This window comes from Giraffa tippelskirchi, chromosome 13 (assembly GCF_054371585.1).
Source record: "Giraffa tippelskirchi isolate mGirTip1 chromosome 13, T2T-mGirTip1v1.2.pri, whole genome shotgun sequence".
NCBI classification, from domain to species: Eukaryota; Metazoa; Chordata; class Mammalia; order Artiodactyla; family Giraffidae; genus Giraffa; species Giraffa tippelskirchi.
In genome coordinates this window covers 113512508-113539300 of record NC_137287.1, presented here as the reverse complement: position 1 = coordinate 113539300, position 26793 = coordinate 113512508, and the positions used below count along the sequence as shown (strand labels likewise).

Genomic DNA, 26793 nt, shown 5'->3' with positions numbered 1-26793 from the left:
AAATAACAAGCGTTGGTAAGCACGTGGAAAAAAGAGAAGCCTTGCTTATTGTTGGTGGGGATGTAAATTAGTGTAGCCACTACAGAAAACAGTATGAAGTTTCTACAAAATTTTTTTGTAAAAATTAAAAATAGAACTATCATAAGATCCAGCAATCTTACTGCTGAGTCTGTTTCCAAAGGAGCTGGAATCAGGATCTTGAAGACATATCTGCACTCCCAGATTCATTGCTTTATTATTCACAATAGCCAAGACATGGAAGCAACCTAAATGTTTGTGGAAGGATGAATGAATAAAGAAGACGGGGCATGGAATATTATTCAGCTTTAAAAAAGGAGAAAGTCCTATCATTTATGACAAATGGCTCAACTTGGAGGACACTATGCTAGGTGACATAAGCTGGAGATAAAAAGAGAAATACTGTATGATTTTGTAATAGAGTGCGGCAGAGCGAAGCTTTCAGCAAGCGGTTATTGCTGTGCACAATTACCCTCGCCTGCACTCCATGCCACCTCCCACATCCTGTTCCCAGGCAACGTTAACCCAGGACTATTAGTCATCCTGCTTTACCATTGGCTGGTGCCACAGCGGGCCCCTCCCACAAGCGACCAGCAGTCGGTGAGCAACTGTTAGTGGTCCTGCTCAGCCATTGGCTGGTGCCACAGTGGGCCCCTCCCACAAGTGACCAGCAGTCAGTGAGCAACCGTTAGTAGGTCCGTTCAGCCAACAGTTGTCAGAGTGGTGGGCGTCCAGCAGAGAGTGAGGTAAGAGGTGGATCCCGGCCTTCTCCCAGCTTTGGGCGAGCAGATGAGCTGGGGGTCCGGGGGAACAGGCTGAGGGGTCCAGAGCCCTCACCAAGACCACCCGCTGGCCAGCCTGGTCCTTGAGGCTGAGGTGAACCTCTCCCCAACCCTGCCTCTGCAACCTAATGGCAGTGGCTGTCTGCATGGGACACAGTCTGTGGGACCTGCCCCTGCCGATTGGGTGGCCTGAGAGCCTGGGTCCTGGGTGCCTGGCTCTTTCAGCGATGACAACTGGGTCTGGGGACCTGGCCTCAAGGGATCCACCAACTAAGATCTGCCTCCTCTTTGCCAGGACCAGGACCTTGGAGGAGTAAAGTTGTGCCTTGAGAACTTGCCCATTCTTGTCAGAACAGAGAATAACATTGGTTTTAGTGGAGGTTTACAGGAAAGACTTAGCTCCATGGCCTGACCTCAAGAACAAAGGCTCTGACACCAAGAAGTTTGCAACAACTACTCACGCCCCTTCCTCATTGTTCATAGAAAAGGGCTTTGCTAAGAGGGAGTCTGGGATTTTTAAGGCATGAGCCACTCATCTCCTTACGTGGCCCTGCAGTAAATCTTTCTTTGCTCCCGACTCTGACGTTTTGGTATTGTTTGGACTCACTGTGCATCAAGCACAAGGACTTGGGTTTTGGTAACAATTTCACTTAAGTGTGTAATCTAAAATAGCCAAACTCAGAAGCAAAGAGTGGAATGGTGGTTGCCAAGGGCAGGCGGAGGGGAAAATGGGGAGTTGTTGGTGAAAGGGTATGAAGTTTCATTTATGCAAGATGATTAGATTCTGGAGATTTAATGTACAGCAATATGACTGTAGTTAACAATAGTGTATTGTACACCTGAGGGTACATATTGTTAAGAGGGTAGATATTAAGTGTTCAAGTCACACAGGCCAAAAAAGAAAAAAATGGTAACTTTGTGAGACAATGGAGATGTTAATTAGCTTGAGTTTGGTGAACCTTGCACAACATATATGTTTGTATGTATACCTCAGTGAAAATGAAAGTCGCTCAGTTGTGTCCGACTCTTTGCGACCCTATAAACTGTATAGTCCATGGAATTCTCCAGGCCAGAATACTGGAGTGGGTAGCCTTTCCCTTCTCCAGGGGATCTTCCCAACCCAGGGATTGAACCCAGGTCTCCTGAATTGCAGGTGGATTCTTTACCAGCTGAGCCACAAGGGAAGCCCAGGAATACTGGAGTGGGTAGTGTATCCCTTCTCCAGCGGATCTTCCCAACCCACGAATCGAACCAGGGTCTCCTGCATTGCAGGCGGATTCTTTACCAACTGAGCTATGAGGAAAGCCTACTTACATATACACTGACAAATAAAAATTGTGTATATGTAAGGTATGCATATATACAAAAGTTGTGCATGTAAGGTATACATATACACAATTTTTATTTGTCAGCTTTACCCCATAAAGCTGTTGAAAGTAGAGCTAATGTACTTTGGTCAGTTTTTCCTCTAGGGGAATTTTGAGGGCAAATGGAGTGGGAGTCACAGGAAAGGTTTAAAAGTACCATCGATCAAAGGAACCAAATGACTGGAGACTTGTTTGATGTAGAAGAGGGGACAAGAGTGCTCTGGAGGGTCTGGCCCCTTGGTGGAGGAGGATGCTCTTGAGAGAGGGCAGTGAGTCATAGCTGGGCCCCGCATGCTTATGTACAGAATTTCAAATCCAGCAAGGAGAGGCTCTTGCTTGAAAACTGATGGTGAATACAGACAATGCTCCAATCCCTGTGGAAAATGACTCCACTCAGCTCCCTAAATTCTGTGTTTCTCCATATTTATATGTGCTGTTACCCAGTGAATACCTGATTAAGGAATGCAGCTGCCAAATGAATACATTTGTCGCTCATCAAATGGAACCATAAAGCCAGCGATGATGGGGCTTATTAAAAACCTTCTTTCACTCAGTGAAAAATCCTCCACACGTCCCAGCCGGTCTCAATATCGCCGCTAATGAAATGGGTAACCAATACACAAAGATATGTATTCAAGAGCAAATTAACTGCCTCAGGAATAGGCATCATAAAGATTGCAGCCTGGAAAATAAATAGACAATGTATTGGGCAAATTGGCCTCGTGTTTAAGTGTTGATGAGTTGGAAATATTGGTTTAGCTTCTTGATGGAAGCAGGCAGTATAGGATGCTGGAAGGCATACATTAGTATTGAAAAATCAAGCTGGTGAACCTTTTATTTGCCAGAACTGGGAAAGGGTGAGAAGAAGTGAGCAATGAGCCATTTCTGAGCCATTACTTAGTGCCAGGCCCTGTGTTGTTGCCACCTAGTCCTTGTCTCGTCCAAGAAGCAGGGAGGCACTATATTTTTAGCCTTACCTACCTACGACCATGTAATCAGATGACACAGAGATTTTGTTTTCTCTGTCTGTCCAAACCATTAGTGCATGGGCCTTTATCAGATTCTTTGAAAAGAGTTAACACCTCTTAAATAAGCTGTCAGATATTTCTGGGCTCCTTTGAGCCCTTGCTCATGATTGGAAAATAAAAGAAAGAAAGGGAGGGAGGATAAAGGATTTCCATTTGCGTCTTCTGTTCCAGATTCTGGTTTTTCTATCCCATACCGACTCTCTGCCTTTATTCTTCTCTGGAAGCCTTCCAGACCAGAAGGAAACAGTGACCTGCAGGTTGAATGGCCATTGCCAGCACCTCAGCTCAGCACCTAACCTCAGGTTAGGTCTACTGTTTTTCCCTCCCTCCTCATCCCAGTCAATACACACAGAGCTGGAGGAGAAAGCCACAGGGTGGGTTTTGAGTCACATGGGTTTGGGTCTTGTGGTCCCTGACAGGTCTCCTGACACTCCGGAGTCCCTGCTGCACCTGGAGAGTGAAGAGGAGCTGGTCTCCCTCACGGGCCTTTGAGAGGAACTGATGAAATAACGCACAGAAAGTTTCTGGAATGATTCACAAACATCAGTCCCTCCTGAGTCCTGATCACCTCCATTATTTTCACAGGCCTTCCTTCTTTCAAAAGGAGCCAGTGAAGGGGGTAGTGGAAAGGAAGTTCACAGCAGCTGTCAGTTCCTCTACAGAGGAAATGAATGAGCTGATTTAATGTGTAACAAGATCACAAAAAGAGAAAAACCAGCAGCCCCAACCACCTGCTTATGCAGCATTTTAATTACTGTTTATTATTTAATTTATTCTTTTATATTAGTATGTTTAAAATATTGATACTTACTAGATTTCCTTATTTCTTTTAGCCTGATTACTACAATGATTATCTTTAAAGGAAGGCTAATGAGTTGCTTGGGCTTATCTGCTGACCTATCCAGGCTGAATGACAGTCAGTTTCCTTTTGAGGTAAATGAATTCTGAAGGGCAGTAGAGGCTGTGCACCCCGTTTGTTTATGGGCACGTGTCTCAGAAGTAGGCTCCCCCAGAAGCAGATAAGGGTGTAAATGCCTGTGATTTCCCTGGGAAATGATCTGAGGAAGTGTCTGCAGGGAAGGGAAAATATAGAGTGCCTTAAAGAGCAGGTTAATGCACTAGCTCCTGGGGAACTTCTGGCAGGCAGCATAGAACCCGCATCACCGTCATCCCGCCTGAGGGGGAGGGAGCTGAGGTGTTCATCCACCAACTCAGGTCAGCGGTTTGAATACTGTTCCTGGGGACAACTGTTCTTCAGTATTTCTAGCCTCCATGCAGAGGACACTAAGCAGGGAGTCGCAGGTGCTTACAGTAGGAAGCCATCCCCTTGCTGGGACTGGTGAGTCCTCAAGAGGGTGTGGGTCAGGCACTGAGGTACAAACTTAAACATCTGGGATCCATAGAACATCCCCCAGTTACAATGTTGTTGTTGTTGTTGTTTTTCCCCCTCTGGCTGTGCTTGCTGCAAGGCTTGTAGGATCTTAATTTCCCAACCAAGGACTGAGCTCAGGCCCCCCAGTGAAAGTGCCAAGTCATAAGCGCTGAACCGCCAGGGAATTCCCTGCAATGCTGTGTTTCTGTAGGTGTCTTTCTCTCCAGACTATGAGTTCTCTGAGGGCAGGGACGTATCTTGTTTTCATGCCCACTGTGCAACACAAACCTGGCTTAGAACAACCACTCAGCCAACACCTGCTGATGGACTGAATGAATGATGGAGGGAATAAGTGATTAAAGGCTCATAAATGCACAGGGTTGAGATTATAAACTCAAATGCCTGCAAGAGCCAGTGGGAGGGATAAAAGAGTAACACAGTTTGGAAAGAAGAAAAATCAGAAAGTGTGGGTTGTGGGAACATGGAGAACATATGTCCTGTTAATGGCACAGCAGTTATTCAACTTGGAGTGTCACCTTGTGGGAGTTGGACCCATGGTGGCTGGACCTCTTGACTTTTTAAAAATAAAATCCAGGACTCTCCATTAGGTAAATTTTTTAAATATTTTGAAAACTAGAGACAGATCCTTCAAACATGCCTGGAGGATGTAACTCATCGCAAGGCATAAGTGGTCATCCTGGTACATGGAGCAGGGTACAGCACAGAGCATGTCCAGAGAGGTAGAGGCCCAGATCCCCAGAGGTCCCCACAGTAAAGTGCCCTTGAATGTTCATGGATTAGATGGATTAGTAACATAAAGAAGAGTCTGATAGCTTCATGTAGTTCCTTAGGAAGGAGACTTGTGTTCTAGAGCTGGCTGACTTGGTATGAGAAACCCCTCTATTCCCACATCAGTAAAGTAGGCATATTAAGGCCTGACCTCTTTTGTGGTGAAGGGTAATATATTGATGAGTGTGACAGTCCAAGCTTGGTTGGTGACCTTCTCTGCTGCCACTGAAGGTTGTGTCCTTGGCTTAGGGTTCTTCTAGGCTGTCTTCTCATCTCTGCCCTAAGCCTTCAGGGTCTGCTGTGGTTGTAAGGCTCCTATCTAGTGGTCTTTGTTGTGATCCACCTGTCTTTGCCATGTTCCTGGCACCCTAGTGGGTGGCGTGCTAAGCTGTGATGTCCACCTCTGGTAAGCCACCCTCTGGACCGCTCAGCTTGGGTTTGCAGCCTGGAGCTCATGATTCAGAGAGGCAAATATGAATTTATTTCCTGCTCCAAAGGAGCTCATAGCCCAGGGGAGGCAGACCCTACTCTGTGACAACACAAACATTAAGGATCAGTGGCATTCCTCTGTTTACCAAGTCCCATTCCTTTCCTTCCTGGGCTTTCAGCTAGACCACATTTCCTAGACTCCTTTGCAGTTAGGTGAGACCATGTGTCTGAGTTCTGACCAACAGAATGTGGGCAGAAACAATGTAGACTGATTCCAGCATGTTATGTTAGTCACTTGGTCATGTCCATTTCTTCCCAACCCCATGGACTGTAGCCCACTAGGCTCCTCTGTCCATGGAATTCTCCAGGCAAGAATACTAGAGTGAGTTGCCATTCCCTTCTCCAGGGGATCTTCCCAAACCAGAGGTAGAACCTGGGTCTCCTGTGTTACAGGCAGCTTCTTTATTGTCTGAACCACCAGGGTTGTGCAATTCTCAACACACTCTCTCATTCACCATCCACTGGGTAAATGGAGAGAACTCCAAGCACCAGCAAAGGTCCGAATAGTCAAAGCTATGTTTTTTCCAGTAGTCATGTATAGATGTGAGAGTTGGACCATAAAGAAGGCTGAGTGCTGGAGAATTGATGCTTTTGAAATGTGGTATTGGAGAAGACTCTTGAGAGTCCCTTGGATTGCAAGGAGATCAAACCAGTCCATCCTAAAGGAAATCAACCCTGAATATTCATTGGAAGGACTGATGTTGAAGCTGAAGCTCCAATACTTTGGCCACCTGATGTGAAGAGCCGACTCATTGGAAAAGACCCTGATGATGGGAAAGATTGAAGGCAGGAGGAGAAGGGGGCAACAGAGGATGAGATGGTTGGATGGCATCACTGACTCAATGGACATGAGTTTGAGCAAGCTCCAGGAGATGGTGAAGGACAGGGAGGCCTGGCGTGCTGCAGTCCATGGGGTCCCAAAGAGTTGGACACAACTTAGTTACTGAACAACAACCAAGCACCAAGACAAGTGTGGAGTCACAAGATGAAAGGTCTTGGGTCCCTGAATGACTGCAGAGAGTAGAAATTTCCACAACTCCAAATGACCTGGGTTATGCTGTGATATGAAGGATAAACATTGTGTTATGCCCCTGAGATTTGGGAGTTGTTTCTTCCATCAGTTATCCCACCGTGACTGATACAGTGCCCTAGGGGGAAGTGTCATACAGAATGCCTTGGGAACTCCTGGGCCTCCTGGGGAACCCCTGGGCTCTCAGCTGGGGGATGGGCTGGACTCTGACCCAGCATTCACTAAGGAAGCTGTGGGCTCTCTACCAGGGCCTGGGGAGTATGGAGCTGGGGCATTTAGATCTGCTTCCGCATACGTTAAATTAAACACAGTTAAATGGATTTTGCGATGCCTCTTGAGGAGGGTAGCAAGAACTTTAGGCAAGAATAATTGTTCCAAATCCAGAAATTCACATCTCAATGGTACAGGATAGACTTTACTCCTTCAGGGATAGCTAAAGACCATGAACTGCTCTTGGCAAGTGGTTCTACTTCCTAGAGGCACTTTTCTTGCTCACTGTGTGAACAGGTGAGAGTAGGACTGAAGATGCTTTTAGCAGGCAAGGATCCTTGAACTTGAAGCTTCACTAGCAACTTCCATCCTGCCCCTTAAGGATCTGGGCCAGAGAGCCTGTACATGAGCATGTATCAGTGCATATCTCCTGCAGAGGGCAAGGGGAAACAGTTCAGTCCCACATCATTTGGAGCAAATGTATTCCAGGCATCATCCTCTTTTCTGGATATTTATACCATCTACACCTTCCCCAAGGGTTGGATTATGAGATTCAGAAATCAGCTCTCTCTACTTCTCACAGAAGGGAGACCGTTGGAGCCCTGCAGATGGATGGAGGCTGGAGAAAAAGGTATAAGAATCAAGGCAGCTCCTGAGGGTGGGAAGCAGAATAGGTTGGGAATGGGATGGACCCCATATTTTTGCAATTTCTTTGTCTCTCCATTCAAGATTTAAATTTCAGGGAGAGAAGCTGTTACACAAAACATGAGACATGACAAGACGTTCTCAAAGAGGTGCACAGGCTTCCAGGGCCCCCAGGTTTCCCACGGGAATGTTCAGTTTTTGCTGATACCACTGCTGCACAAGATAAGGTGATCTTTGTCATTCCTATGAGGAATGCCATTCCTATGTTATGCTCTCCAGGTGTGTCCTCCAACCCCCAAATGTCCTGAACACCATGGTAGCAAACCAGTACAACATAACTGCAGTGAGCAATGACGGTGAAGGCTGAGCGATGACTCCTGGAGGCTCAGAGGTGAATTTCCTAGACCTAGCCTCACTCGGAGAAGGCGATGGCAACCCACTCCAGTACTCTTGCCTGGAAACTCCCATGGACAGAGGAGCCTGGTAGGCTGCAGTCCATGGGGTCGCTAAGAGTCGGACACGACTGAGCAGTGACTTCACTTTCACTTTTCACTTTTGTGTGCTGGAGAAGGAAATGGCAGCCCACTCCAGTGTTCTTGCCTGGAGAATCCCAGGGAGGGGGTAGCCTGGTGGGCTGCCGTCTATGGGGTCGCACAGAGTCGGACATGACTGAAGCGACTTAGCAGCAGCCTCACTCAGCAGGTTCAAGCCTGAAAAGTTGCCTGAGATGTATTCCTGGGGTGGGGATTGACTTAGTTCTATTTGCTTCTTCCTCCCCCCAAAATAGCTAACAGCCCAACCTTCAGGGCATTTTTAATTACATATTATGATAGTTTATTTGGCAAGGTGCCTGTGTGTTTCTTAAAACTAACAAGTAATCCCAAGGCAGTATTTGAGCCTTGATGTGGGAGTGATTGCTCCTGCCTGTGCTGAAAAAGGTGGTAGTTGCAGGGACCTGGGACACCAGATGGCTCTGAGAGGAAGCCCCGTTTTAAGAGTATGAAGGACAGCAATGTTTGAAGAGCAGCATCAATCGAACTCTCTGAACAAAGATGCACTGGATTAGACCCTTGAAAACAAAACAAATTCTCAAGATCCTAATGTTTTACCAGGACTTTCTGATGCTTCAGTGGTCATCTGGGCTGTGGCATCAGGAGGTAGGCTCCTCTCTGTAAACAGACTAATTTCTGCATGTAGGTCAGGGCAGATCTCTCAGAACAGAGAAAATCAAACCAGGGATCAAAATGGAGGGAGAAAGAGAAGGTTTAAACGGGCAGTCTTGGTAATATTTTACTGCCTCTTTAAATGATCACTAGTGTGATAGCCAATAGCTTGTTTATCTCTTAAGGCATTTATAGACTGTTTCCAATGTGTGAGGCATTAGGAAGGATGGATGAAAACACAGAGAAAGTATGATCCCCATTCTCAAAGGAGTTATAAACTAGGGATAATGATAATAAGTAATATTTATAGGGGGCTACATAATTTGTTGCAAGGTGTTTGTGTGTGTGTGTGTGTGTGTATGTATGAATGTTATGGTGCTATTCATCACAGATATTATCCATTCAGGATTTTTCCTGAGAGCATCAGGAAATCGAAGCTCAGAGAGGTTAAGCAACTTGACTAAATTCGCACAGCTTATCAGTGAAGAGATTAATTTTTTTTTCAGATTTTCTTTTATTTTACATAATACAGGTATCTAATCTTTTTCAAATTCTTCTCCCATTTGGGTTATTATAGAATATTGAGCAGAGTCCCCTGTGCTATATATAGTAGGTCCTTGCTGGTTATCTAATTTTTAAATTAGATATTTATTTTATTTATATATTGGGCTGCCTTGAGTCAGTTGTGGCACTCAGGATCTTTGATCTTCATGGCAGGATGTGGGATACTTAGTTGCTGTATGTGAGCTCTTAGTTGCAGCATGCATGTGGGATCTAGTTCTCTGCCCAGGGATCCAACATGGGCCCCCTGTATTGGGAGTGCGGAACCTTAGCCATTGGACCACTAGGGAAGTCCTTGTTTGCTCGTATGAAGCTGTGTGTCATCTTGGAAAGGGCACTGTGGGCTAGGAGGCAAGGGACTTGGGATCTAATCTAGTCACAGCCTGGTCACTGGTCTTTTCTGGCTTCATTTCCCATCTATAAGCTCAGGAGGAGGGAGTAGGAGGAAGTAGCTACTTGTCCCCTGAGTCAGCAGACTGCTGACATCTCCTCGCCTCCATTCCCCCGACCTAATTCCACTTTGGACAGACACGCCTGGGGCAGGGCAGGAAGAAAGAGACAGACGGGTTCTCTTGGAACTGCCATCTCTGTCAGTCTGTTCTGAATATACTGTGATACTGGGAGCTCAAGTCTATGCTCTTTTTTTAAAAATATGTATTTATTTATCTGGCTACTTTGGGTCTTAGTTGCTGCATGCAGGATCTTCATCACGGTGTATGGGTTTCTGTTATTATGGTGCAGGTTTAGTTGCCCTGTTGAATGTGAGGTCTTAGTTCTCCAACCCAGGATTGAGCCCATGTCCCCTGCATTGGAAGGTGGATTCTTAACCACTGGACTACCAGGGAAGTCCCAAATCTATGCTCTTAATAGCAATTTTCTTTGTAGTTGTTGCCTTGTGGCTGAGCCCAACAGTTTTCTTTCCTACAAATGGATGTCTTATGAAAAAAACATTTAACATAGCTCCAAAATCATGACCATGGTATTTCGACTTAACTCTGCAGGATCAGAGAAACAGAGGAAACAAAGGTGGACCTTGTCCACGGAGACAGTAAAGTGCAGTGGGTGTGTGGATCCTTTAACTTGACCTCCTTGAGCCTCTGTTTCCTCATTTGCAAGAAGGGGACAATACCTTTACACTGTATTAAATAAGATGACCTGTGCCAAGTGCCTGGCACATAGTAGGAGCTCAGTAAATGTCAGTGCTTGTCTTCCATCCCTTCCCAGGGAGCAGGGAAATGGCTCTCCTCCCCAGACAGCCAATGAGTCCCTCTTTGCCTACAACTCTCTGGGTTTGTTTAGCTTGTGTAGTAATTGGGCACCAGCAGCCTTATCTTTTCCCCAAGCTGCTTCAGTTGATAGAGGGTTGGGTGGTAGATGACAGGTTGTTTATCCAGGGAGGCTGTAAAATATTCTGTTGAGCGAACACATGGAAAAGCTCATTTGTCTTGTCTTTTGTCTCTACAACTGCACAGTTCAGAAGGGATGTTCCCCGATCTTAACCAACTGCTTGCTCCTCTGAACGTTGTTCGCAGACCCTCTCTGCCCACCCCTGGGAATGCTGGGGCTGCTCCACCCCCTCCCTCTCACCATGCTGCCCTTGGCAAGAGGGCACCACAAGGGCTTCATTGACCACACCTGGTTTCGGCTGCTCCCCTGAGCTTCACACTGGACACCACACCTAGGTGTCCATGGACCCCACCCACTCAGCCATTCAAGATGGAAGCCGCCTCCCTTCCCACACTTGCTCCTTCTCTGGGTCTCTGGGTCTTGGCCACTGGCAGCACTATCCACCCACTCCTTGGGCCTGAAACCTGGGAGACCGTCCTAGACATCCTGCTTTTTCTCTGTTCCACATCCTAACACCTATCAGGCCCATGTTCTCTCTCAAATCTCTCTCCTGATTGTCCTCAACTCAGCCCCGGCCACCACCAGCTGGGGGAAGGCCACCACCAGCTGGGGGAAGGCACCGGGTCCTTCTGCCTTGCCTGCAGCCAGGGAATGGTTCTGGAACACACGGCGGACCCTGTCAGCCCCTCCTCCTGGGTCCGCAATCCTGAGGACGGGTGCAGAGAAGAATCTGTGGTCATCCCCAGAGGCCAGGGGAGGCAGGAAATATAAACCCAGGTTTTTGAGAAAAACAAGCCAGTCCACAACAAAAACAGGGAACAACATAAAAATATCCTGGCCTTCAATTCTGATGCCACCACATATTAGTGGTGCCATTTCTGACACTATTTCAAATATCTCTGCAGCTCATTCTCTTCATTTCTGAAAAGGGGCCTATACTTCATGCCTCCAAAAGGTGCCGTGAAGTTGACTAGATGAAGCTATTTATGCAGTAGATGATACAAAATTGGTCAGCATTAGGCTCTTCTCTCTGTCCCTCACTTTGAACAGTACTACGTAGTTCTTAGAACCTTTTCTTAGGTTATTCATTCATTCTGCTCACTCATTCCACACTCTTTTGTTGTGTGCCTGCTGTGAGCTGGGGATAATTCTGGGTGCTGGGGTGGACTGGAGAACAAGTCAGACTTAGTCCCATCTCCCCTGGGTTTCCATTTTTGCTGATGTGGAAGACGGAAGAAAGCAAGTAACAAATCAGGTAGTGTTAAGTGCCATGATAAAGAATCAAGCAAGATAAGATAGAAGTGTTGGAGAGCAGAAACTCCCTCGAGAGAGCCAGGGAAAGAGAGTCGATAAACAACTCTAAGCATAATTAAAATAATTTCTTGACTCTGGGATATGCTTGTGAAGGCAATAAGTGTGGCTATGCGAAACCACAGGCAGGTTGAGAGGATTAAATATTAAAAATATATGGGACGAGCCTTGTATGGTGGTAAATAGCCTACACCTAGTGACCCATTCTTTCCCCCCTTCCTCTCTTTCCTGTGTCTTTAATTTCTCCCTCCATGGGATCCCTCCCACCAGCATTTACACAAGGCCAAGTCATTTTCTGCTTAGAATACACCTTTCTGCCTCAACCCCATGCCTTCCTCCATCTCTGATCCTACCTTACCCCTTTGAGAAAACAGTTCCAAAGAATTGTCTCCACTCCCATAGTTCATTCCTCTACTCATTTCAGTCTGGCTCCTGCCCCCAGAAGGGTCCCAGAAACTGGTCTCTCTGAAGTTACCAATGACTTCCATGGTCACTGAATCCTTTGAGTTCTCATACACTGTCTCTGGGCCACATTCAATACCTTTCTCTCTCCAGTTCCCAATATATCACCATCTCTTCAAGTTTGTCTTCCCGCCCCCCCACCAGTCTGGTTACTCTTTCTCAGGCTTCTTTGCTGACTTATCTTCTCTGTTGGTTCCTTAAATTACTGAGGTGTCCCAAAGGTCCATCCTGGGTCCCCTTCGTTTCTCTACTTGTACTTGATCAGTGATGGCTCACGTTGCCCTAATTTATATCCTCAGCCCAGTTTGCTCATCTGAACTCCTGGCCCATATTCTCAGTTCATTCTTAGACTCGTCCACTTGGAAGTCCCATGGACATCTTAGACTCAACAGGTCCAGATTGGAGTTCACCATCATCTTCCCCTGCAGTCCTTCTCTTCTGCTCTTCCCATCCCAGTGGGTTTCACTACCATCCAGCTGTTGTACAAGCCAGAGCCTTGGATTTCACCAGTCCCCCTTGACGCCTCCTTGACCCTCATGTCTGCCCGTCATCAAGTCCTATAGATTCTACCCACTAAATCACTCTCAGATTTGTTTCTCTCCCACTGTTTTCTCTGCCCACTTCCATAATCCAGCATATCTTGCCTGAACAACTGCATAGCCTTTTCCCTGTCTCCACTTTTGTCTCCTCTGATCCATCCTGCCCATACAGAAGACAGATCATCCTCCTTTGCAAACCCGATGGTGTTCACTCTCCTGTTAAAAACCCTTTAAGGCTCTTTGTTGCCTGCAGGATAAAAACCAGACTCCTTTCCTTTGCACCCAGGCCTTGCAGGCACTACCTATCTTTCTGCCCTTCTCTCCCACGTGTCCTCTCTCACCCAGTGTCCCCAATCCACCAAACTTGGTCCAGGGGCTTGGATCTGCAAAGCCCTCTCTCTCTTGCCTGGAACATCTTCATCACTCTTTCTTCTAACTGCTGGTTTTTCTCACAGTTGGCTGAACTTAAGGGACCTGGCAGATGAGCCATTCCAGATCCTCCTTTAGTGGATGAGTCTCCTGAAGCCCAGAGAGGAAGAGTGATTTGCTGAAGGTCACCCAGCATGTTCAGCATGCTTTATTATAAGCAGAATGACCTCACTTGTCTCCCTCCCTCAGCCATGATGAGAGGGAAATTTGGCATAGGCTTGGATCCTCCCCCAAAGGTTCTGACTCTTTTTGCTGCCAAAATCAGAAAGCTGAGCAAGTGGTAAGTTTTTCTGGGAAGGGGTTGGAATAATGTGGGATCCCTTTGCCTTGGATTTCTGAGACTGAAGTCCTGGTGACACTGGCTTCTCCTGCCACCGGTCCAAACCTCTCACGGTTATGCCCCAGCTTTTCCTCACCACACCACTGATCCAGACCCTCACCTGCAGACACTCCCGCCTGCTGCTTCTCAACTGAGGCAACTTGAGTCTCTCAGGCACAACCTGGCTAGGAACAAGTCCAGATGATATTTGAGACCCGGAGTGCTCAAGCAAGGTGCCAAATCCTATGCCCTGAGCTGAGGTGGGGTTGATGCCCTGGCCATTGAGCTGGTAACCAGGTCACAGACTAGGCCCTGACCCTGGCTACAGACTGAGCTCTCATTCTGGTTTTAAACTGGATCCTGACTCTATACCCAGGCACAGCTTTGACACTGCTTCCAGACTTAGCCTTGATTCTAATAATAGAGCCTTGATCCTCATCCTAGACTGGGGCCTGACCTTGGCTATGACTGAACTCTAATACTGGTCCCAGGCTGTGCCCTGACCCTACTTCCAGGCTGAGCCCTGATCCTCATCCTTGGCTGAGTCCTGACCCTAGCCTTGGACTAAGCCCTGATCCTGCTCCAGGCTGTGCCCTGACCATGGACTGACCCCTACACAGCTCACAGATGAGATCTGTAGTGGTGGGCTCCTGGTGAGAGGTGTAGTTGACTCAAGGCAAATCCACTCCTTTAGGGGAGAGATAGAGAATGTGGTTTCCTGGGAAAAACAGGAGAAGATCAGCCTCTGGTGTTGTTACACTCATGGATTTTTGGGGTCACCAGCTGCAGAAGGGGCAGGCTCAAAGGACCTCGGCAAAATCATGTATGGCAGAGCTTCCCAGGCAGTTTAACTCCCAAATAATGGAGAGATTATTCCTGATGATATCCGTCAAGCTGAGATTGAGAGCATTTCAGTGAGAAGGTGCTTTAATGACTCTTCAAGGATTTGGGACCTAATGAAGCACACTTCAGAGGACGATTTAATCTTTCCCTCATAAAACCCTCACAACAAGGAGATCAACCTCAGAATCCAAATTCATCGTGACATAAAAATGTGAGCTCAAGACAGTCCTGGATCACTGATAATTGTCTGGGGCTAATTGCTGTGGTCTTGTGTTTAAGAGCAGCCAAGGGTGGATGGGTGTGGCAGAGAGCATCCAGGGACAGGCTGAGCTGTCCCCTGCAAGCCCCTGGAAGGAGCTGACAGTAGTGACATTGGAGGATAAGCCAGAATAAGGTGAATTTGGGGGCAGTAGAAGGTCTTACTCAGCAATGGCTGGCGCATGCCCTTCAATGTGGACCCTTCTTCCCAAATCCCTCTCCAAATGGATTAGTGGTCAGCAGATAGCCACAGCTATTTGCCTAATAGGGAGCCTTAAAAGTGCTGAGAAACTCCTGTTCCCAGGCCATAAATGAGACAATTAGGTCTTATGAGAGCTACTATGGAGAAAGCCGAAAGGAGCTGCAGAGCTGATCCACGTATGTGTGGGGAGGGTCACCATCCTCAGAATGGTTTCTCCAGCTCTCTGAGCATGAAAGTGGGGTCCCCTGATCAGGGGCTCCACATGGGCCTCTCTGCCTTCCACCCACAGCTTGCTGTTAGCTGGAGTCTCCTTGACCACAGAAACAACATCTCCTTCTCTCAAATGCTGAAGCTTCCTATGTCTTCTATCGCAAAGATTTTTTTTCTGTTGCATAAAATTAATTGATGATATTGTGTGTATTTGGGAGTGAGGGGAGAGATCATGAACAAATAGAGCCCAGCCACTAATTTCAAAAGGAAACATATTTTGTAATAATTAGCTGGCAAAAAGCTGGAAATGATGAGAGGCAAACTCAATCCAGCCCTGGCTGGTGCATAATATAATCATTTATACTAAATTTATGTCGTAATGTGTTGTGCAGCCAGGGAAGGTATGAGATAAAGTGATGGGACCCTCCCCCCACTTTTTTTCTTTCTATTAAAAGAAGACAACATTCTTTTTTTTTTAAATTGAAGTCAAGTTTATTTACACTGTTAATTCCTGCTGTACAGCAAAGTGACTCAGTTACACACATATATACATTCTTTTTTAATATTCTTTTCCATTCTGGTTTATCCCAGGATATTTGATATAATTTCCTGTGCTATAGAGTAGGACCATGTTGTTTATCCATTCTACATATAATAGTTTATATTTACCAGCCCCGACTTCCCATCCATCCCTTCTCTACCCCCACCCTCCTTGTCAAACACAAGTCTGATCTCTACATCTGTGCATCTATTTTTGTTTTGTAGATAGGTTCATTTGTGCCATATTTTAGAACTTCACACATAACAAATTCATATGTTTGTCTTTCTCTTTCTGACTTACGTTACATAGTGTAATGATCTCTAGTTGCATCCATGTTGCTGCAAATGGCATTATTTTCTTTTTTGTGGGTGAGCAGTATTCCATTGTATATATGTACCACATCTTTATCCATTCATATGTTGATGGACATTTAGGTTGTTTCCATGTCTTGGCTACTATGAATAATGCTGCAATGAACATAAAAGTACAAATATTGTTTTGAATTATTGCTTTGTCTGGGTACATGCCCAGGAGTGGGATTGCTGGATCATAAAATTCTATTTTTAGTTTTCTGAGGAAACTCCTTACTGTTTTTCATAGTGGTTGCACCGACTCACATTCCCACCAACTGTGTAGGAAGGTTCCCATTTCCCCACATGCTTTCTGGCATTTGTTATTTGTGGACTTTTTAATGATGGCCATTCTGACCAGTGTGAGGTGGTACCTCATTGTAGTTTTGATTTGCATTTCTCTAATAAGGAAGATAACATTCTTGAGTAAGACACAGAAGACTTACAGGAAAAAAAATGTACAGATTTACTGTAGAAAAAAAATTAAGTTTAAACGTATACAGTGAAACACAGAGCCAATGTTAAAAGAAAGCAAAGACTGATAGAACATACTGACAGCATATGCAACAAAGAGCTGCTACACTAGATATAAGAAGAGTTTCTGGAGATCAATAACAAAAGACAAATATGAAATAGCAAAGCAGGCAGGGCTTCCCTGGTGGCTCAGTGGTAAAGAATCCGCCTACCAATGCAGGAGACACAGGTTTGATCCCTGATCTGGGAAGTTCTCACATGCCTTGGAGCAACCAGGCCCGTGCACCATAACTATTGAGCCTGTGCTCTAGAGCCTGGGAGCCACAACTACTGAAGCCCGCACCTGAGAGCCCGTGCTCCTCAAGAGAGGCCACCTCAGTGAGAAGCGTGCACACCGCAACTAGAGAGTAGCCCTTGCTTGTCACAACTAGAGAAAAGTCCATGCAGCAACGAAGACCTGGCATGGCCAAAAATAAATAAAATTATTAAAAAGAAAGAAAAATAGGCAAAGAGTGTGGCCAGGTACCTTCTAGGAGAGGAAAGATGACAGCAATGTTGCTCAGATCTCCTTTCAAAAGAACCTCTTGTGGGGAGAAGTGATTGAGAGCCTCAATCTAAAGTATCTTTTGTTCCATGGTCACTCCAGGCCAAGCTTCCCCCAGGCTGTTCGCAGCCAGCAACCACGTACACTGGGGTCTTTGAATCAGGACCCTCAGAAACTCCCCAGTAGCCTGATGGCGGCTTTCCCAGAACTGTGCTGTGTCTGAGAATACTCCTACCTAATTCTTCCTTCCCCTCCTCTGTCACAAAAGTGTCAGACCTGCGCTTGGTCCAAAGGCTCTCCTGCCTCTTGCTCCTTCTGCCTTTTATCCTCCAGAGGTATTTCTCCTGGAGGAGTCTTGCTTGTCTAATCCCATCTTGGCATCTGCTTCTCAGAGACTGTGAACTGACACAACCCCAGGTCCACGTAAAAAGCTATTCAACCTTCCTTGTAATTAAGAAAGTACAAATTAAAATGTCTTTCTATCTTCTACAATCAAATGGACAAACATTTAAAAGTCATTAATATCTTGTTTAGTGAGGGAGGTACAAAATGAATCTCCCATGTTGAGCTGATGCCAAGAGTACAAAATATACATAGTTCACCGAATCAGCATTTTACTTCCCGGAATCTATTTTATAAAATATATACATATATGTACAAAGATATTCGTGGCATTATTTACATTAATAAGAAACTTGAAAATGTTCTAAATGTGCATTAATAAGGAACACTTACATCAGTTATGGAGTATCCACACAATATAATTTGCAGTTGTTTAAAATAAGGAGGTCAAGCTGTATGATGTGAGAAGATCTTTGTGATACCAAGCTCAGTGCAAATAAGGACAAAACCAAAGGATATATTGTGTAATGCCTTTGAGTAGGAAAACTCGTCTCTAAATGAGTTTATATGCATACAAATTCGTGAATAAGTACAAACATCTGGAAAGGTATTTGCTAAATTGTTAAGATTAGGGGAGGAGAGTGAGATTAGAGGTAGCTATTAAAGGGAATTCACACTTTTTACTCTATTTCCTTCTTTATTGTTTAGATATTTGACAGTGAATGTGCATTATTACATTTAAATAAAATGAGCGATAATACATAAGAACAAAGAAAGACCTCTGCTGTATAACGGCTATGAGAGGTATTGGCCTCACTGAGAGTCTGTGTCCATATTCCAATCATCTGTTCAGAGTGTTTGGATTCTCCTGGGAATGGCCTTCAGTGGCAGCTAACGGAGTAAGAAATTTGTTCTTATTCTTGTCTTTATCCTTTAAAATTACTTTTACAAAAATGTTAATAGGAGGTGGCATTGCCTCTGTCAGTCCTTGCCTGACAAACCATCCCTGATTCTGAATCTTTTTATTCTTTTCAAAAATCCACTCCCTGCCCCCAATCCCCTGACCTGAAGGCGGAACATACTATCACTGAAGATATTATAGAGACACACCCTAGCTCTCTGGCCTCAGTTTCCCCATCTGAGTTGGAAGAGGCTGGATTAAGTGATTTCAGTGTCCTGTGAATATTTCAAGAATTCTGAGGCCACTGGCATAGAGTTGTTGTTCTTGGCACAGTCTGGACAGGCAAGGTGCCAGAGAAACCCACCCATAGACCTCGGCCTGACCTTCAATCAGCTCATCCACCTCACCTGGCATCATTGCTCCAAGGTGAGCCACCTGCCTGGGTAAACGTGACCCTAGGACACAGCTGTGTCCTCCCCCATCCACATGCCAGGCTGCCCATGCTTTGTCTCTTACTGAGTCATAATTTCTTCTGATCAACTATTAACAGTTTGGATTCCTGTTGCATTTTCTTTATTGATCATGTGGTGTGTAGAAACCCCAGTGGCCACTTTGCTGGCTTCCCATATGATCAATCACTTCATATACCACATCTGCTGAAAAAATAGACTCTGAACCAGCACAGCTACAGGTTCATAACCCTGAGACAAAACCCCAAACATCAGGGTCCCCCAAATAATAAATCCTTGGATAACTTTCCTTAATCCTGAACCTCCCTAACAAAGACAAGTTTATCATTGATTATTGTTATGATTATCTCTGAAGATACCTTTGCAATTTTGAAAATTGTGTGAGAAAGTTTTTTTTTCACTCCATGAGCAGATAAATGTAAACCCGGCAAGTTTGGAGACTTAGCACTTGTTTTCCCTGAAATAACTGCTGTGTTTTGTGTTTGGGAGCTGGTCCTTCTGAAGCCTGACTCCTTTACACTCTGCAAGTAAAATTTTCTAAGTACTTCTACATCTGAGTCTGCCTTTGACAGATGAGATAACTTAATGCATTAATTTTTGTGTGCTCCCATGTTCCCTATGCTAAGTGGAGAGGGGTTTTGTCTTCCCTTGCTGAGCGGGGCTTATACTGTAGGATGGAAAGGAGAAGCTGCCTAAACAGGAGTCTCTTTCTTGGTGTTCTGAGAACCTGGGCTTCCTGGGTGCAGGAAGGGTAAATCAAAATGAGGAGAGAGAGAGGACTTTGAGGGATAAAGTGGAACCAAGTGACCAGAATAGGGGAGGGAGAGCACGTTCCCAAAGATCAGGAAGCACATGTTGTTTGGGGTTCTGTTGAGAGAAGGGAATTCCTGAAGATGGTAGGAATCAGAGAGGATGACTATGAAGGGCTTTGAAGGAGGCTGGGTCCCTGGTATTGGGGATCCCAGTCGAGCAGTTTCCTGAGCCCAACTTGGCATGGAGGCAGTATTGCCATCTGCCACCAAGGAACCTGAGGGCTAAGGAACAACCCTCACAAAGGCTACCAGTGTGGACCTACAACCCCTGGATATCTGCAAAGTGGGCTCTTTGTAAGACCATTGGGACAAGAAACACTGAGTATAAACTTCCTGCCAGCTTGAAAAGCTGAGACCTAGGATAGATTTAGAGAAAATAACATTGTGACATGTCTTGCCTTTCTGAGCTTAACACTCACTACCATTTCTCCCAGTATGTAGCACCCTCTGTCTTGTGTTGTCCCCTGACTTGTGCTCTACCCGTCCCCAGCCTCCTGCGCCCCTCACACCCTGCCATCCTGAAGGACATACTTTTGTTTGCCACATTTTGAACAAAAGGACGTATCTTTTTACCAGTTGTCTACCATGGGGCCTTATACCCAGTAGGTGCTCAGAAAATGTTGATTGAGATGAAACAAATTGCACTGAACTGTAACCCACATCCCAGCCCAAGCCCTAGCACCATGCTTTGTTTCTGGTTGATATTCAACACAGGATTACAGAATGGAGAAAGGTGAGTGGGGAATTCCAAGGTGACCACTTTGTGGGAGACAAGATGAACCTGAATAAGTAAGTTCACGTGTGTTGTTCAAAAGCACATTAGTGACCTGGTTTAATCACAGGAGACTGGCGATCAAGGGGCCTGTGCATCTGCGAAACTAGCCATTTTAAGCCAACCCTTGCATAGGAGCTGGTGCCGCTTGCTCAATTAACCCCACGCCCTTGTCTTCCATCTGTGTTTGGATGGAGATGCTCAACTCTGCCATAAGCACAGAAGGTAATAGCCATCCTTCGAATGGGCTGCATGTGTGTGCGTAATTGATGGGTTTCTGCAATCTGGGGAGAGAGGAAGAGATCCAAAATCAACTGCTCGCTGTCTGTACACAGTGGCTGGCCCTTCTTGTGGCCTGGGAGGAGAGGGCAGTCAGCTGTGGCCTCTCGCTAGGGACGCCAGCAGGCCAGACGGATCAGGGCTGCCAAGGGCTGCTGGGAGGGCTTGTCCTCTGTCTTCAGCCACAGCTCTCCCTCCTGGCAAAGACATGAGTCCTGCTTTGTGCTCAGGGTCACCTGGACACCTGTCGAGTGGTGGAAACAAGCTGTTTTAAAAGGTGATGTCTGGCCAGTGTGAGTACGCTGGCCTCTCTCTGAATCATTTTTTTAAATTTGTTTTCAAAGTAATTTAAGTGATTGGCTATCCAAGTCTGTCCTAGGAGGATGCATTGTTGAACAGCCCTAAGGGTGAGGTCTAGAATCACACTGCTTGGGTTCAAACCGTGAGTCCTCCGCTTGTCAACTGCGAGCCCTTGGGCTTGCTCAGCCTCTCTGGGACTCTGTTTCTTCATCTGTAAGCTGGGATAAAATTGATACTCAACTCATAGACCCTTGTGGAGGGTAAACTGAAATAATCCATGAGACAAGAATCCGTAAGATTATCCACAGTGCTGGATACTGTCAACAGTGCTCCTGCTGGACCACTGGGTGTGTTGAATGTGTGATTCTGGAAATCAATCATGTTTGATCTCTGATTGATTAGTGTCTGTCTTTTTTGCCAGACTATCAGCTCCACGAGGGCTGTGGTTATCTTGTTTACCTCTGGACCCTCAGAACATGCACTGAGCCTGGCTCATACAACACACTCAGTAAATATCGTTTCAGGGGAAAGAGAAGAAAGGTGATGTGGGCATGAGCCAGGTATCTGGAGAAGGGTGGGGCAGCCCCGGGCGTCTGGTGGTAGGAATTAGGTCCTGGTGTCCACCCACAGCTACACTGTCAGTCCCAACAGGGAACGAGGGTGGAACCCTGGAGCAGGGTTCAAGGGCTCAGTCATGGACACTATATAGATGGCTGGTTTAGAGCAGCTTTCTCACCCTTGGGACTCTGTTTGGTGTGTGGGCACCAGACCCAGGCCAGCTCAGCACAAGCATCTATTTGGCTGGGCCAGAGTGTTGACATCATTGTGGGCAACTGGGCAGGTCTGTGGCAGGCAGGAAACAGCATCAGCCACAAGATACACTGACTACTAAGATGACCAGTGGGGGCTTCTGGGAACTCACATGAGCTTTCAGTTCAGTTCAGTTCATTTCAGTCGGTCAGTCGTGTCCAGCTCTTTGTGACCCCATGAACTGCAGCATGCCAGGCTTCCCTGTCCATCACCAACTCCCAGAGCTTGCTCAGACTCATGTCCATCAAGTCAGTGATGCCATCCAACCATTCTCTGTCATCTCCTTCTCCTCCTGCCTTCAATCTTTCCCAGTATCAGGGTCTTTTCCAATGAATCAGTTCTTCACATCAGGTGGCCAAAGTTTTGGAGTCATATAAATAGTCTCACATTTGTACTCTAAGCAAATGATCCAATTCCTAAGCCTGAGTCTTCCCATCCATAAAAGGGGAAACTATATGGCCAGCCTCACAGATGTGTGATTGAATTGAAGACATATACGTAAAATGTCTAGAGCAGTGCATAGCTGACTCTTCATAAACACAGGTGTTCTTCCCCCTCCCATTTAAAAATCATTCAAAAGGCAATATCTCATTTTTTGGTTCCATCTGAAAGAAGCAAAGTACTTTTCAGACATCCTTATTTGGGAGCAGTGAGTGATTGACCCATAAGTTCACAGTGGGAATTCAGTGATTATTTTCGAATATGTGGAATTCTCAGGTTCCTACAGCTTTCTCGAGTAGAAAGTAAAGCCAGCTCCAGCTTCTAACAGTCCTTGTAATTACCTTTCAATGAATCAAGCTGAGGTTTATCTTTGTGCCCGAGGTTGGTGTGGGTTTCGCTGCCCCTCACTCTCCACACCCACATTTGAAAGTAACAACTAATTATGTTTTATAGCATGGCCTGGTTGAAGCTGGCCTGCTTGTTTGGAGGTAGGGCCTTACAGGTGACCACCTTCCCTTTAAGACAACAGTATGGAGATTCAAAGATGGCATGGTCCCCATGATCAAAGGGCCCAGCAACCTTTCTATTAAAAATGAAGTGTAGGGATATGCATTAATGCTGGGCTGCTGACAACCTATAATTCCTGTGGCAGCAGCAAGATGTATTTTTCTTTTAGAGTTTTGTTAAGAGGTGATTTTCAGTGGTCGGTAGGACTGTGTACACTGAGGCTGTGAATTAAGAGCATGTTTTTTTTGTTTGTTTTTTACTCTGTGGAAGCAGAGGAGGGAGCCGGGCAGATTCTTTAATGAATGGGGCTGTGTGTGTCCTGAGGTTGTTAACTCATCCAAGACCAACAGGGAATTGTAAAGACCTACTCCTGGACCTCCAAGAGACTTTGTTCATCCATCTATTGAACCACTGATCCGTCCATCTGTCTGTCCACCCACCATGATTCCAACAAGTATTTATCAAACGTCTCCCAAGATCCTGGAGATAATAGAAACAAAAATAAGAACATCAGCAGTGGAGGATAACATGGTGCACTTACTATAAGCCAGTCTCTGGGTTAAACACTTTATATAATTCATTTGATCTTCACAACAACTCTTTGAATTAGGGACTATTATTATCATCCTTATTTTACAGACAAGGAAATGGAGGCTCATAGAGGTTGTGACCTACCTAAAATTTCAATCTGTTGCAGATGCAGAAGTTGAATTCAGTTGATTTCAGAGTCCACACTTTTCCTCTCAGTGTGTCCCTTTGGTTTGATCCACATCTCATGAGCCAGCATCTGCAGTATGGATTCATAGGTGTTGCCTAGGTTTGTCACTGGAGTCTCTGTCTCTACTCTGGGTTCCTTTTGATCAATTTGATGGGATTCAGAGAAGGGAGTTTTGTGAATATTGTTTCATTCTGAAATCAGTTTGTAAGTACTATTACTTACAAGCATCAGTAATAGTAATAGTTGCAGAAATAATAACAGCTAACATGCATTGGGATCCTATATGTAAGCTCTGGTCTAAATGCCTTATAAGTAGTAACTACCTCAGTCCTCACATCAACCCTATGATGTTACTTCATCAAATTCCCATGATTACTCTTATTTTACAGATGAAGAAACTGAGGAATAGGGAAGTTAAGCAATTTGCTATCTTTCTGGAAGTCTTCCTATAATCCATGGGAATGCTTTTGGCTGCAAATAACAGAAAAATCTATCACTTGCTTAAAGAATTCTTTTTTTAAAAAAAAAAAAATCTCATGTGACAAGAAGTGCCAAGATAGAACACCCGGGGCTTTGGTGTGGCGGGTCAGAGACACCGGCGGGAGCCCCCGCCAGGCTCACTCCTCCGTCTCTGGTGTGGCGGTGCTTTGTTGTTGAGCTCGTTACACTCACGGCTACAAGATGGCTTCTCCATTTCCAGTTTTATCTCTACATTTGTAGGCAGAAAGAAGGGGGAGCTAGGAAAGGGGAAGCCTTCCCAGAAATTCTCAGTAGGTTTCCAGCACATTTTACTGGCCAGGAGTGTGTCACAAGTCCACCCTGAGCTGCAAGAGGTTCTATAAGATTGAATACCTCCCCCCACCATCCTTTCTAGCCTTTACAATGCGAAGATAGGAAAGAAAGGGTGGGGATGGGGATTCAGTGACCTAACCTGCAGTGTCTAGGACATTCTCTCTCATGTACTTTTGTTGTTGTTGGTTCACTTTATTATTTTTTAATCTACAAGCTTCTCCCTATACTTTTTGATTTTTCATGACTATAAAGTTTTTTAAAATTTAATTTTTATTTTATATTGGAGTCTAGTTGATTTACAATGCTGTGTTGTTTTCAGGTTTACAGAAAAGTGATTGATATATGTATATACATATATCTATTCTTTTCACATAGAGGTTATTCAGAATATTGAATAGCATTCCCTGTGCTGTTCAGTAGGTCTTTGTTGATTGTTTTATGTACAGTATTGTGTGTATGTTAATCCCAAACTCTTAAATTATGCCCTTGGCCACATTTCCCCTTTGGTAAACATAAATTTATTTTCAGTCTGTGAATCTGTTTCTATTTTGTAAATAAGTTCATTTGTATCATTTTTCAAAGATTCTGTTTATAAGTGATACATCATATTTGTCTTTCTCTGACTTCACTTAGTATGGTAATATTTAGGTCCACCCATGTTGCTGCAAATAGCATTATTTCATTCTTTTTTATGACTGAGTAATACTCCATTGTATATATGTACCACATCTTCTTTATCCATTTCTCTGTTGATGGGCATTTAGGTTGCGTCCATGTCTTGGCTATTATAAATAGTGCTGCAATGGACATTGGAGTGCATATATCTTTTCAAATTATGTTTTTCTCTGGATATATGCCTAGGAATGGGATTTAAAGAGCCCAGACTAGTTGTCTTATAGGACATTTCAGACTGCTTCCTCTAAACTGCTTAAAGTTAAAAAAATTGAGATATAATCCACATATGATAGAATTCACTGTTTAAAAATGTTTGATTTAGGAAAACAGTATGATAGTTCCTCAAACAATTAAACAAACTTACCATATGATCCAGCAATTTTACTTCTGGGATTATTTATATCCAAAATCTTTGAAAGTAGGCACAGGAACAGATATTTGTACAACAGTGTTCATACCACCATTCCAATAGAAAAGATGTGGAAACAACCCAAGTGTCCATCTATGGATGAATAGATAAACAAAACGTGACATTACAGTGGAATATTTTTCAGCCTTAAAAAGGGAAGAAATTCTGACACATGCTATAACATATATGAACCTTGAAGACTTTTATGCTATGTGAAATAAGCCAGATACAAAATCATATAAAATATTGTATGATTCTGTTTACACAAGGTACCTAGAGGAGTCAAATTCATAGACAGAAAGTGAAATGGTGGTTGACAGGGGCTAAGGAGGAGGGAGGGATTGGAATTTTGTTTTTAATGCATACAGAGTTCCTTTTGGGAAAGATGAAAAAATTCTGGAAATGGATAGAGGTGGTGTTGCACAACAAAGTTAATGCTTTTAATGCTGGGACTGTACATTTAAAAGTGGCTAAACTGGTAAACTTTATCTTATCTTATATGTATTTAATGCTTCTTGTTAGTGAAGAAGACAAGGGTAAATGGAGCTATCTGCATTCCTTCTTCAAATCTCCATTGAAACCAGCTTTATTTGTCCCCAGGAAGCCACACTGTCCGGGCCTTGGGCAAAACAGAGGAGAAGGTGAGGTGTGGGAATCAAATCAACAGCATGAACCATGGTGAACTTTTTCACCATCTTCAAGGTGATGATGAATCATGACTCTGTAACATATCAGGAGCAGCTTAAAGACCTGAGATTGCTGAGCCAGATGAAAAGAAGACTCCCGGAAAATATTCAAAGGGCTGCCATGGAAGGGAAATATGATATCAGTGAGAATTTTAGAAGCTCACAGATACGGATTTAAATTCTGGCTCTGCCAATTACTGGCTAAAACATCTTGGGCGTATTTACTTCTCTGAGGGTCAGTTTCTTCTTTGTTAAAAGGGAGATAGTTACAGACTTGTAGGATTGTTGAATTAAATAATTTGTAAAATATATTCTATTCCTCTCTTCTCTGTGCCTGCTAAGGGTAAAGCTGTAACTGTACATTTACAAGTTATATTTTAAAATCCATGTTGCAAGACAGGACTTTCTTAGACATGGGACAGTCATATGGAAGAAGACAGAGAGCCATGTAGTTGAGGATGCAGACAGATGAATAAGTGACTATGACACAAGGGGAGGCATGCCGCTTTGTTAGAAGCATTGAAACGACCAGGAGGCCACCAGGAAACTACGGCCGACACCGAAAGTCTTGGGGATGTTCTCAGTGGATCATGTAA

At 44.8% G+C, this 26793-nt stretch overlaps 1 long non-coding RNA gene across 1 annotated transcript; it reads left to right on the top strand.

Moving 5' to 3' along the window:
- Positions 1-658: 658 nt before the first annotated feature.
- LOC145532296 (uncharacterized) lies at positions 659-26508 on the top strand. Its single transcript, XR_014073135.1, has 2 exons — positions 659-764; positions 26112-26508. It is a non-coding gene; the product is annotated as an uncharacterized LOC145532296 (long non-coding RNA).
- Positions 26509-26793: the final 285 nt, after the last annotated feature.